The following is a 13,683-nucleotide window of genomic DNA, read 5'->3' as shown; positions in this document are numbered from 1 at the left end:
CGACCTTGGCTTGGTTTTTACTCTGACATGCATTGTTGACTGGGACCTTTAGAAAGACCGGTGTGTGCCTTTCCAAATCATGTCCAAACTATTGAATTTACCACAGGTGGACTCCAATCAAGCTGTAGAAACATCTCAAGGATGATCAATGGAACAGGATGCACCTGAACTCAATTTCGAGTCTCATAGCAAAGGGTCTAAATGCTCATGTAAATAAGGTATGTTTTTTAAAATTTGTAATACATTTCAAAACGGTTTTTGCTTTGTCATTATGGGTTATTGTGTGTAGATGAGGGGGAAAACATATTTAATTAATTTTAGAATACAACTGGAAAGTATTAAAATGTCTGAATATTTCCCGAATCCACTGTAATATCTGAAAACAATTTCCGAATGTATCCCACCTCATGTCATTTTAACACCACTTCTGCCACCACATGGCGATGTAGGGAAATTAAACCAAGCACAAGCATGCATGATGATCAAACGCTAACACAAACCACATCTCAAATGTGAACTACGTGCATTTGGATCGTTGACCATTTCAGTAAATCAATTGGTCACATTCACGGTATTTAGAATGAAATATCAGACTCTTTTTCTCATGATTCACTCAATATTATTTTCTTCCTCACCCATTTTCACATTGGTCCTTTTACATCACTCCTCCATATTCCGTCATTTCTTACCAAACTTCCACCAAATGGCGGTGAGGATGACAGCGAGGAGCAGGATGAGACAGCCAGTGATCAGGTAGGCTACGGGCAGGAAGTTGTTCTGACTCCCGAACCAGCTGACTGTGGACAGTACCACATCCTTTCTGCCCTAGAAGGAATCCACTGCAGTCTAACGGGGGGCTTCATGTGCTGCTGTGGCCCACATTGTTTTTTATAACCAACTAACCCCAATCTGCCTCAGGGTCGGAAATAGTAATCTGCCAATTGGAAATCGTTTTAATTAAATTGATTTAAATCTCAAAATGATCAATCTGGTAGAATAAAGCATTAATAAGCAGATGAATAATAATGGCTACTGTAGGAGATATGGATGCAGTAGTTCCCAGTCGGCAGCCCCTCGGTGAAGGGTTCTCTAGCTCGGGACCCCGTAGAGCTCCTTGAAGTTGGGGTAGGCAGCCTCCCTCATCCACACTATCAAGTCCTCGTTGATGAAGCCGTTGTTGTGGTCCCAGGGGTTCAGGTCAAACACGGGCTTCTACCAATACAGAGGCCGGGCTGTGCCTGACAACACATAGACAACATTTGGAAAGTTAAGTAAGAGGGAGCAGCGATACAAATGTCTATTAATATTAAATAAGAATGTGACATGACACCATGACTATTCATAATCGAGATGGCCATGAACACAGTGTGTGGGTGTATTGTGAGACACACCTTCAATCACGTGCTAACGTTAGTGTCTTGTTCTCATCTGGTGGGTTGCGGAACTTGACGTTCTTGTCGGTGTACCAGGTGATGCCCTTCCTGAACAGATGAACATGGACCACTGGACCCCCCTCTCCTGAGTAGTAACGTCAGAGTGAAGGAGTCTGGAACAAACACTGGACCCCCCTCTCCTGAGTAGTAACGTCAGAGTGGAGGAGTCTGGAACAAACACTGGACCCCCTCTCCTGAGTAGTAACGTCAGGAGTGACTGGAGGAGTCTGGAACACAAACACTGGACCCCCCTCTCCTGAGTAGTAACGTCAGAGTGAAGGAGTCTGGAACAAACACTGGACCCCCTCTCCTGAGTAGTAACGTCAGAGTGAAGGAGTCTGGAACAAACACTGGACCCCCCCCTCTCCTGAGTAGTAACCAGAGTGAAGGAGTCTCACTGAGTAGTAACGTCAGAGTGAAGGAGTCTGGAACAAACACTGGACCCCCTCTCCTGAGTAGTAACGTCAGAGTGAAGGAGTCTGGAGACCCAGAGTGAAGGAGTCTCTCCTGGAGTAGTAACGTCAGAGTGAAGGAGTCTGGAACAAACACTGGACCCCCTCTCCTGAGTAGTAACGTCAGAGTGAAGGAGTCTGGAACAAACACTGGACCCCCTCTCCTGAGTAGTCAGAGTGGAGGAGTCTGGAACAAACACTGGACCCCCTCTCCTGAGAACGTCAGAGTGGAGGAGTCTGGAACAAACACTGGACCCCCTCTCCTGAGTAGTAACGTCAGAGTGAAGGAGTCTGGAACAAACACTGGACCCCCCCCTCTCCTGAGTAGTAACGTCAGAGTGAAGGAGTCTGGAACAAACACTGGACCCCCTCTCTGAGTAGTAACGTCAGAGTGAAGGAGTCTGGAACAAACACTGAGTAGTAACGTCAGAGTGAAGGAGTCTGGAACAAACACTGGACCCCCTCTCCTGAGTAGTAACGTCAGAGTGGAGGAGTCTGGAACAAACACTGGTCAGAGTGAAGGAGTCTGGAACAAACACTGGACCCCCTCTCCTGAGTAGTAACGGAGTCTGGAACAAACACTGGACCCCCTCTCCTGAGTAGTAACGTCAGAGTGAAGGAGTCTGGAACAAACACTGGACCCCCTCTCCTGAGTAGTAACGTCAGAGTGGAGGAGTCTGGAACAAACACTGGACCCCCTCTCCTGAGTAGTAACGTCAGAGTGAGGAGTCTGGAACAAACACTGGACCCCCTCTCCTGAGTAGTAACGTCAGAGTGAAGGAGTAACGTCAGAGTGAAGGAGTCTGGAACAAACACTGGACCCCCTCTCCTGAGTAGTAACGTCAGAGTGAAGGAGTCTGGAACAAACACTGGACCCCCTCTCCTGAGTAGTAACGTCAGAGTGAAGGAGTCTGGAACAAACACTGGACCCCCTCTCCTGAGTAGAGTCAGAGTGAAGGAGTCTGGAACAAACACTGGACCCCCTCTCCTGAGTAGTAACGACCCCCTCTCCTGAGTAGTCAGAGGAGTCTGGAACAAACACTGGAGTCAGAGTGGAGGAGTCTGGAACAAACACTGGACCCCCTCTCCTGAGTAGTAACGTGGAGGAGTCTGGAACAAACACTGGACCCCCCTCTCCTGAGTAGTAACGTCAGAGTGAGGACTGGAGGAGTCTGGAACAAACACTGGACCCCCTCTCCTGAGTAGTAACTCAGAGTGAAGGAGTCTGGAACAAAACGTCCAGAGTAACGTCAGAGTGAAGGAGTCTGGAACAAACACTGGACCCCCTCTCCTGAGTAGTAACGTCAGAGTGAAGGAGTCTGGAACAAACACTGGACCCCCTCTCCTGAGTAGTAACGTCAGAGTGAAGGAGTCTGGAACAAACACTGGACCCCCTCTCCTGAGTAGTAACGTCAGAGTGAAGGAGTCTGGAACAAACACTGGACCCCCTCTCCTGAGTAGTAACGTCAGAGTGAAGGAGTCTGGAACAAACACTGGACCCCCTCTCCTGAGTAGTAACGTCAGAGTGAGGAGTCTGGAACAAACACTGGACCCCCTCTCCTGAGTAGTAACGTCAGAGTGAAGGAGTCTGGAACAAACACTGGACCCCCTCTCCTCAGAGTGAAGGAGTCTGGAACAAACAACTGAGTAGTCAGAGTGAAGGAGTCTGGAACAAACACTGGACCCCCTCTCCTGAGTAGTAACGTGAAGGAGTCTGGAACAAACAGAGTGAAGGAGTCTGGAACAAACACTGGACCCCCTCTCCTGAGTAGTAACGTCAGAGTCTGGAACAAACAGGAGTCAGAGTGAAGGAGTCTGGAAACACTGGACCCCCTCTCCTGAGTAGTAACGTCAGAGTGAAGGAGTCTGGAACAAACAACAAAACTGGAACAAACACCCCCTCTCCAGAGTCTGGAACAAACACTGGACCCCCCTCTCTGAGTGGAGGAGTCTGGACTGGACCCCCTCTCCTGAGTAGTAACGTCAGAGTGAAGGAGTCTGGAACAAACACTGGACCCCCCTCTCCTGAGTAGTAACGTCAGAGTGAAGGAGTCTGGAACAAACACTGGACCCCCCTCTCCTGAGTAGTAACGTCAGAGTGAAGGAGTCTGGAACAAACACTGGACCCCCCTCTCCTGAGTAGTAACGTCAGAGTGAAGGAGTCTGGAACAAACACTGGACCCCCCTCTCCTGAGTAGTAACGTCAGAGTGAAGGAGTCTGGAACAAACACTGGACCCCCTCTCCTGAGTAGTAACGTCAGAGTGAAGGAGTCTGGAACAAACACTGGACCCCCCCTCCTGAGTAGTAACTCAGAGTGAGGAGTCTGGAACAAACACGACCCCCTCTCCAGAGTGAAGGAGTCTGGAACAAACACTGGACCCCTCCTGAGTAGTAACGTCAGAGTGAAGGAGTCTGGAACAAACACTGGACCCCCTCTCCTGAGTAGTAACGTCAGAGTGGAGGAGTCTGGAACAAACACTGGACCCCCTCTCTCCTGAAGTAGTAACGTCTGAGTAGTAACGTCAGAGTGAAGGAGTCTGGAACAAACACTGGACCCCCTCTCCTGAGTAGTAAGTGGACCCCTCTCCTGAGTAGTAACGCCAGAGTGAAGGAGTCTGGAACAAACACTGGACCCCCCTCTCCTGAGTAGTAACGTCAGAGTGAAGGAGTCTGGAACAAACACTGGACCCCCCTCTCCTGAGTAGTAACGTCAGAGTGAAGGAGTCTGGAACAAACACTGGACCCCCCTCTCCTGAGTAGTAACGTCAGAGTGAAGGAGTCTGGAACAAACACTGGACCCCCCTCTCCTGAGTAGTCGTCTGGAACAAACACTGGAGTAACAGAGTGAAGGAGTCTGGAACAAACACTGGACCCCCTCTCCTGAGTAGTAACGTCAGAGTCTGGAACAAAAGGAGTAACGTCAGAGTGAGGAGTCTGGAACAAACACTGGACCCCCTCTCCTGAGTAGTAACGTCAGAGTGAAGGAGTCTGGAACAAACACTGGACCCCCTCTCCTGAGTAGTAACGTCAGAGAGGAGGAGTCTGGAACAAACACTGGACCCCCTCTCCTGAGTAGTGGAACAAACACTGGACCCCCTCTCAGTAGTAACGTCAGAGTGAAGGAGTCTGGAACAAACCCCCTCTCCTGAGTAGTAACGTCAGAGTAGTCAGAGTGAAGGAGGAACAAACACTGGACCCCCTCTCCTGAGTAGTAACGTCAGAGTGAAGGAGTCTGGAACAAACACTGGACCCCCTCTCCTGAGTAGTAACGAACAAACACAGGAGTCTGGAACAAACACTGGACCCCCTCTCCAGTAACACTGACCCCCTCTCCTGAGTAGAGTCAGAGTGAAGGAGTCTGGAACAAACACTGGACCCCCTCTCCTGAGTAGTAACGTCAGAGTGAAGGAGTCTGGAACAAACACTGGACCCCCTCTCCTGAGTAGTAACGTCAGAGTGAAGGAAACAGAGTGAAGGAGTCTGGAACAAACACTGGACCCCCTCCCGTCAGAGTGGAGGAGTCTGGAACAAACACTGGACCCCCTCTCCTGAGTAGTAACGCCAGAGTGAAGGAGTCTGGAACAAACACTGGACCCCCCTCCTCTCCTGAGTAGTAACGTCAGAGTGAAGGAGTCTGGAACAAACACTGGACCCCCCTCTCCTGAGTAGTAACGTCAGAGTGAAGGAGTCTGGAACAAACACTGGACCCCCCTCTCCTGAGTAGTAACGTCAGAGTGAAGGAGTCTGGAACAAACACTGGAAGGAGTCAGAGTGGAGGAGTCTGGAACAAACAACCCCCTCTCCTGAGTAGTAACAGAGTGAAGGAGTCTGGAACAAACACTGGACCCCCTCCTGAGTAGTAACGTCAGAGTGAAAGTCTGGAACAAACACTGGACCCCCTCTCAGAGTGAAGGAGTCTGGAACAAACACTGGACCCCCCTCTCCTGAGGAGTCTGGAACAAACACTGGACCCCTCTCCTGAGTAGTAACGTCAGAGTGGAGGAGTCTGGAACAAACACTGGACCCCCTCTCCAGTAGTAACGTCAGAGTGGAGGAGTCTGGAACAAACACTGGACCCCCTCTCCTGAGTAGTAACGTCAGAGTGAAGGAGTCTGGAACAAACACTGGACCCCCTCTCCTGAGTAGTAACAGAGTGAAGGAGTCTGGAACAAACACTGGACCCCTCTCCTGAGTAGTAACGTCAGAGTGAAGGAGTCTGGAACAAACACTGGACCCCCTCTCCTGAGTAGTAACGAGAGTGAAGGAGTCTGGAACAAACACTGGACCCCCTCTCCTGAGGAGAACAAACACTGGACCCCCTCCTGAGTAGTAACGTCAGAGTGGTGGAGGAGTCTGGAACAAACACTGGACCCCCTCTCCTGAGAACAAACACTCAGAGTGTCAGAGGAGTCTGGAACAAACACTGGATCCTGAGTAGTCTGGAACAAACACTGGACCCCTCTCCTGTCAGAGTGGAGGAGTCTGGAACAAACACTGGAGGTAACGTCAGAGTGGAGGAGTCTGGAAAACACTGGACCCCCTCTCCTGAGTAGTAACGTCAGAGTGAAGGAGTCAGAGTGGAGGAGTGGAACAAACACTGGACCCCTCTCCTGAGTAGTAACCAGAGTGAAGGAGTCTGGAACAAACACTGGACCCCCTCTCCTGAGTAGTAACGTCAGAGTGAAGGAGTCTGGAACAAACACTGGACCCCCTCTCCTGAGTAGTAACCAGAGTGAAGGAGTCTGGAACAAACACTGGACCCCCTCTCCTGAGTAGTAACGTCAGTCAGAGTGAACAAACAAGGAGTCTGGAACAAACACTGGACCCCCCTCTCCTGAGTAGTAACGTCAGAGTGAAGGAGTCTGGAACAAACAAACAAAACACATCAAGAAATCAGTCGGTCAATAAATGAATCAAAACCAGGTCTCATGTCAGATTGATTTGATCATATCACTGGATATTAAAAGGTGTTTCCTCCCAAAATCCTATAATGCTGTCACATCATTAGCAGAGACTCAGAACATAGTGTGGGTAATGGTGTAATACCGTTGAACATGCTGTTGGCCATGGCCCAGCAGGGGGCGATAGGGAGTCCATTCTTTTCCTTTAGGAAGGGCTCACACTAGGCGCTGGGGTCATGTAGAGCAGACAGACAGACAGACAGACAGACAGACAGACAGACAGACAGACAGACAGACAGACAGACAGACAGACAGACAGACAGACAGACAGACAGACAGACAGACAGACAGACAGACAGACAGACAGACAGACAGACAGACAGACAGACAGACAGACAGACAGACAGACAGACAGACAGACAGACAGACAGACAGACAGACAGACAGACAGACAGACAGACAGACAGACAGACAGACAGACAGACAGACAGACAGACAGACAGACAGAAACAGTAGCTACCTGCAGGTTTTTATTTTCTCCCGACCATCTGTCCATCATCCCTGGAGTCCATGTATGTTCTGGTGGAAGTTGATCAGCCCAAAGTAGAAGAACACATCTCTCAGGGACAGGAAATAGGAAACATAATCGCTGTGCTTCTCAAAGCACTTGGATTTGGTTCAACAGCTTGTGGTCTCAAAACACTTATCACATGACCCTGCATGTGTGTAGTCCACCTGTGGAGAGAGAGGAGAAGAGATGGTGAGAGAGGGAGTGACAGAAATAGATAGCAAACATTAAAACCCATTGGAACTTTAGATACATGTTCGTTCTCCACCGCCACTCCTCCTGTTATACTGTACACTCATTCTCAGAATACCTTTAAACTCTTCTCATTGTCTATTTCTATCTCTGTGTTCACGGTTAGATAAGATATGCATTGTGGAGGGTGTTTCCTGCTCCATTTCAAGTGATTATGTGTGTGTAAACGGTGGAAGTAGAGAAAAAAAGGCAAAAAGGTTTGATTCATTTGAAGGGATTGATTACGCACCTTCAGTTCATGTGTATTCTGCACGGTGGCAAGTAGGCACACTCCCAGTTTCACACGTATAGTGGCCATACAATAAAAGGAAGGCAGGACGGTGTGAGCAGTGAGCATTGGGGACCAGAGAGGCAGTCTCTGATGTTTGAAAGCCGAGTTGTCAGGCCTCCGTGCCAGGAGCCCAGCATTGGCCTTCGCCTTTCCCATGACAGAGAGCTCTGGCTGTGGCAGGGAGAGGAGCACAGATAGGGTCAGACAACCAGAGAACAAAGCAAGAAATGTGAGTCTGGTCTCTCTTCTCTTCCGGTCTTTTTTAACACGGTCTTTCTTTGTTTCTCTCCCTTGTTCTCGCTTCCCTCCTTACCAAGATATTTTTTCCCAGCAGGCTACTGGGAGAAATACTTAACCAGAATCATCGTCTCTTCTTTCTCGTTCTTGTTCTACTGTTCTTCTCTCAGTTCTTCCTTAGCGCTTCAGTCCTACATACATACAGATGTTTTACAGTCTAACAGATCATCGAGCTAAAGGTTTATTTTAAACGGTAACTTACAATCAGTTCCCCTTCAAAGCAGTTGACTGTGTCTGTGCCTGCCTCGTTGTAGAACAACTTCACAAACAGGATGTTATGATAAATCAGACTTCCTACTGGGTGAAACATCTCATGACCTCAGACTCAGTGGGTTGGGCTTCCTGGTGGTGTGGGTGACCAAACAAAGAGAATCTGGTTCCATTCAGAATGTCTTTATTCGGACCATCCCACAGGAGGGGTGGAGGTGTTGAACTACAACACTGTATAAACAATATCAGTCATGTTACATGGTCACTTAAAATATAACAATAACATCAAAAGTGTCACACAGAGAAGGTAAGAACAGGATAGGAAGAGGGTTGAAGTGTCCAGCAGTCTCTGGAGATTGGATTGAGAAGCCCCACTTAAGTTTGGTGTGTGTGTGTGTGTGTGTGTGTGTGTGTGTGTGTGTGTGTGTGTGTGTGTGTGTGTGTGTGTGTGTGTGTGTGTGTGTGTGTGTGTGTGTGTGTGTGTGTGTGTGTGTGTGTGTGTGTGTGTGTGTGTGTGAAGGTTATTATACGTTTGTGATTTAATATTTGTTTCTATTCGTTTAATTTTTTTATTGGAAATTCAGTTTAGTTTCAGTTAGTTCAGACTTGATTTGCTCATTTTTTATTTAGTTTCAGTTTGATAAAAACATTTCTATTTTGTTTTTATATTATTTAGCTTCAGTTCTAGTGTTGGGACAATATGCGTAGGAGGCTAGGAGCCATTATGTTTGTTTGTTTTGGGAAGTCACTTCTTGCCACTAGGGTGCAGAAAAAGTCCAGTTCTGGGCCAGGACCATAGAACTGGATAGACACTAGAGGAATCCATACAACTCCGTAGCCAGGATAAAGGTTTGGTTAGGTTTAATTATAAAACAATCCTAATGTGACTTGAATTTGAAGGATAAGCACCTAGACTGGTGCAAGAAATATGGTGGAAGGATGTGTAACCTTTATCAGGGCAAGTGAGTTACAAACAAATTCTTATTTACAATGACGGTCTACCCCGGCCAAACCCAGAAAACTGTGCACCACCCTATGGGACTCCCAATCACGGCCAGGAAGTGATACAGCCTGGATTAGAACCAGGGACTGTAGTGACACATCTTGCATTGAGATGCAGTAGACCGCTGCGCCACTCGGGAGAAATACTCATGTTTAAACCAATCCAATCCTTTCATTTAGATGTAAGAAGAAGCAAGTACCTTTCCCTTTATCTGACAGAAAGAGAGAGAGGAAAAAATTACAAATGAAGTCATGGCATATTTGACCTGTTATGTTTCTGTAATATTAAACAAGTACCACTGACTTGAAATAAGGTTAATAAAAACAGATGCAACAACATAAGAAACATAAGCAATACAACACTCTTCAATAAGACTGTGTTCCAGAGAGCTGCTTCTCAAGCCGGATGACAGTTGTCCACAGACAGAGAATATTCTCTCCACGAACACTTGGGATGCAGCTCCACAGGGCACAGCTTTGGATAAAGAGTCATCCTCATCTGCCAGAACTGGAGAGGTGACTCTGTAAACATTCCCCCCCCCCCCCCCCCAATCTTTGATGCAAGGCTATATTTCTGAAGAACTGTGGTCGAGATGTTTACTGTATTCATCGTGCTGGCATCTTCGATGATGTGGATGTCAAGTAAGGCAGCACCCTGCACATCTCTGATTCAGAGGGGTTGGGTTAAATGCGGAAGACACACAATACATTTAGTTGACTGACTAGGTATCCCCCTTTTCCTTTTCCTTGGGGTCCTGCTGCTCCATAGCTGTACTCTCTGATTTGTTGAAGTACAAAAGACTCCGCTTCCCTCATCAGTGGCTCCATCTCTGTTGAGCAAAGTGCCAGAGACACACTTGGGTCCATATGGCAAACTGCTGCAGGGGTTGGAGGGAAGTTGGCCGCCAGAGGATTCAGTATGCATGCGAAGCGCTCACACAGTGACTTCAGGAGGACCTGAGCCAACTGTTTTGCAACAGTAGATGACTGTAAGTGTGCCTCAAGGTTGAGAAGACACGGCACCACATCAGACAGTTTGAAGTTGCTCTAGCTTGGCCCAGTCACTGGTCAGCAAGTTGGTTGTGTGGATTGAGAATGGCTCCAGCAACTTCACAAGACGTTCTAGCTTGGCCCAGTCACGCTCCTCGCTCACCCTCGGATTTCTTCCCCGTTAGCTAGTGATACATTAGCTAGTGATAGTGATGCACATGCTACCCACTAGGCAAAAAATTTAGGGTTAGGACATGGTGACATTTGTTATTGATTTCACGTTGAAATCACTTTATTTGACATCTCAACCAAATTTAAATCAAAACTAAACAACAACAACAAAAACATTAGATTTTTTCTCAAACTTCAGAATAAAAAACTTAAACAAAACATAAATAATTGTTATTTATTTTATTTTTATTCTGTATTGCAATTGTTTTCCCAATTTTTGTTTCAGTTTTTGTTTACTACAATAACTGTGGTGTGTGTGTTTGTGTGAGAGCAGAAGAGGTCCCGTTCTAAATGGTTGGGTGTGTGTTTGTGTTTCCTTCTCTACAGCCTTTCAAGATGCCTGTATCCAGCAGCTTCAGCAAATCAGTTTGGACCTGGATGTGAAAAAGAGGGCTATATTAATAAGAAACTCCATATTGTAATATATGTCTGTGACAGAAAGCCCATGTACTACCATATAATATTTTCAGTGCTGTGTAAAGTGTGACTGTGTTCTTTGCCCAGCAGGGGGAATTATAGTCTCACATCAGGGATGTCCACCATCATGCGAGGCTTCTGGTCCCTCCAATTCCAGTTCAGAAGCAGGAAGCGCAGCGCTGGCAAGGCCAAACTGGGGTTAAAACCCTGAGGGGTAGTAAATGAGTGCCCACCTCAGGGTGAAGCGTAGACGATCAGAACAAAGTATCATGTAAATTAAGCCACACTAAGGACAAGCCCTTACCTTTCCCTAGGAGGGCTTTCAGTCTCCCTGGTGTTCCCTCCCCAATGCATGTCACCTCAAGCTTCAGCTGCTCCTCTACCTGGGGACAGAGACAGACAGACATACAGAGGATGGTCACACTTGGCTTTACTCACTCACAGAACAACTCATCTGTATACACAAACATTCATAGGAATCTATTCTACAATAAAGTATGTTACATTGATGTGCTTTGCAAACAGCTTCAGCACTTTAGCCTCTCGCTCAAATGTTGTCAACTGTCTGGTGAAGACATAAAACAAGGGAGCAATTATACTGAGCTGAGAAATACCATAAAGTACACAAAATGAGACGAAATACAAATCAGATTAATAACTTTAAAAGAAGTAGATGTGAGTTGTTGCGCTTGATGAGTCTGAGGGTGGAGTTACAGACAATGACCAAAATTACAGAACTATTCTCTGTGTGCTGCGTCTGGACCTCAGCCCATTTGTGACAAACTGAGCCAAAAGAGAAAGGGAAAACATATACTGTGATACAAGGGACAGATGTCAATAATCTAAAGTGGCTTACTCTTTTAACTTCCTCCACAGGTCAGTCAGATGAAGAAGAGGAGATGAGGAGGGGAAGCCAACACCAGACTATTAAGTTATACCCAAGTACACATCTAGGAACATGACAGAAGACTTAAAGCACAAATGGGACAGAAGTTCTATTAGTTTAACATTGAGGTTAAAAATGAGTAATGGATTGATGAGGTATGTAGGTATGTAAGGAGGGATGGTTTGGTGAGGTATGTAGGTACAGTGGGGCAAAAAAATATTTAGTCAGCCACCAATTGTGCAAGTTCTCCCACTTAAAAAGATGAGAGAGGCCTGTAATTTTCATCATAGGTACACTTCAACTATGACAGACAAAATGAGAGAAAAAAATCCAGAAAATCACATTGTAGGATTTTTAATGAATTTATTTTCAAATTGTGGTGGAAAATAAGTATTTGGTCACCTACAAACAAGCAAGATTTCTCGCTCTCACAAACCTGTAACTTCTTCTTTAAGAGGCTCCTCTGTCCTCCACTCGTTACCTGTATTAATGGCACATTTGAACTGCAGTTCCTTTTTAGGACAGCAGGTGTCTCTTCAATCCCCTCCATCCTTAGTCTTACCTATCTCTTGTTCTTGGTCTTTTTCTCGCCCTCATCAACTTTCTTCTCCTGAGCCACAAATCACTCCTGTGATTTCTGTGTAGACAAATAAAATAATTGAGAAAGTAGTAGTACAGTCGTACACCAAATGAAACGCAATGAAGTTTAAAACAAACTTTTACATACCAGTGCAGTCTTCTTCTTAGCCGGAACGGGTTCCTGTTTCCTCTTCTTTCCTTTCTTCTCCTTTGGGCTGTTTCTCCTCCTCTTTCTCCGGTTCTCTCTCCTCCTCTCCCCCCGAGGCATCTGAAAAAGCAGGAAAAAAGTGTCTGTTATATTTTGACTTTGCGCAACCTCAACCTCTGCTCACTGGACAGGCATAGTTACCATAACAACAAGGTGCATTGTCAACAAGAACACTACATTATAGTCACCATGGATATCAATGTTGTAACATAGAGCCAAACCAAATGCCTGGCTATGTTTAACAACCCTCTCTCCCCTCTATACCACTTCCCACCCATTCCCCCCCCCCATCTCTCTCACCCCTCACCTCTTATCCCCATGCTGTGAAATCATGTTCAGGTCCCATGGGAACAGAGGACAGAGGAGAATGCTGCTCAGAAATACCTCTGGTTTAATTTAAACAGGCTAATGCCACAGTAACCATAGATATAGACTGTAAAGACCAGACTGACACAGGTCTCTATTCCACAGGTTATCATGTCATGGACCCACCCACATGGTGATAGAATTGAACGGCTACGTTGACATATTGACATCCTGTCTGTCAGACAGTACAAGTCTGACTTTTAATGATAGTGTTCATTCTATCTATTCCATATCTGTGGTTGAAACTCATTTGTCCCAGAGAACATGATCTACCCCTGAGGCTGCCTTGTGGCACGTCCTTATTAAAGCCCATGTATGTTCCATTGCTTGTCTGTCTGTCGGTCCCAGGTGTATAATGATCGCAATGTGACCAGGGCTTATTGGGGACCTGGTGGCATGTGGCACGGCTGGGTTTTACGAGATCAACCCGAGCTGTGGTGTTTGACTGAATGTGTAGGCTGAGGAGTTCATATATTTATAATATGTTTGTAAGACACCATTGCCTGATTCCCTCTTCATGTGACCCTCATAAATACCACCAATAGGAACAGCAATAGATCATTCCCAATTCCCATGGATCCATAGGCCTATGAGGTGAAGGAGTGATAATAACTCTCCC

At 46.5% G+C, this 13,683-nt stretch overlaps 1 long non-coding RNA gene and 1 pseudogene across 2 annotated transcripts; both read right to left on the bottom strand.

The window, feature by feature from the left end:
• Positions 1 to 7,220: 7,220 nt before the first annotated feature.
• Positions 7,221 to 8,653, bottom strand: LOC124023101 (annotated as a pseudogene).
• A 2,185-nt stretch (positions 8,654 to 10,838) lies between these two features.
• LOC124022978 lies at positions 10,839 to 12,852 on the bottom strand. Of its 2 annotated transcripts, XR_006836658.1 has the most exons (7): positions 12,639 to 12,852; positions 12,474 to 12,548; positions 12,348 to 12,392; positions 11,882 to 11,975; positions 11,330 to 11,408; positions 11,134 to 11,232; positions 10,839 to 10,982 (listed from the first exon to the last, which is right to left on the bottom strand). It is a non-coding gene; the product is annotated as an uncharacterized LOC124022978 (long non-coding RNA). The 2 variants fall into 2 exon arrangements; XR_006836651.1 differs by lacking the exon at positions 12,348 to 12,392 and having other exon boundaries at positions 12,639 to 12,850.
• Positions 12,853 to 13,683: the final 831 nt, after the last annotated feature.

This window comes from Oncorhynchus gorbuscha, linkage group LG01 (genome assembly GCF_021184085.1).
Source record: "Oncorhynchus gorbuscha isolate QuinsamMale2020 ecotype Even-year linkage group LG01, OgorEven_v1.0, whole genome shotgun sequence".
Classification (NCBI taxonomy): Eukaryota; Metazoa; Chordata; class Actinopteri; order Salmoniformes; family Salmonidae; genus Oncorhynchus; species Oncorhynchus gorbuscha.
This window is presented reverse-complemented; position numbering and strand designations above follow the sequence as displayed.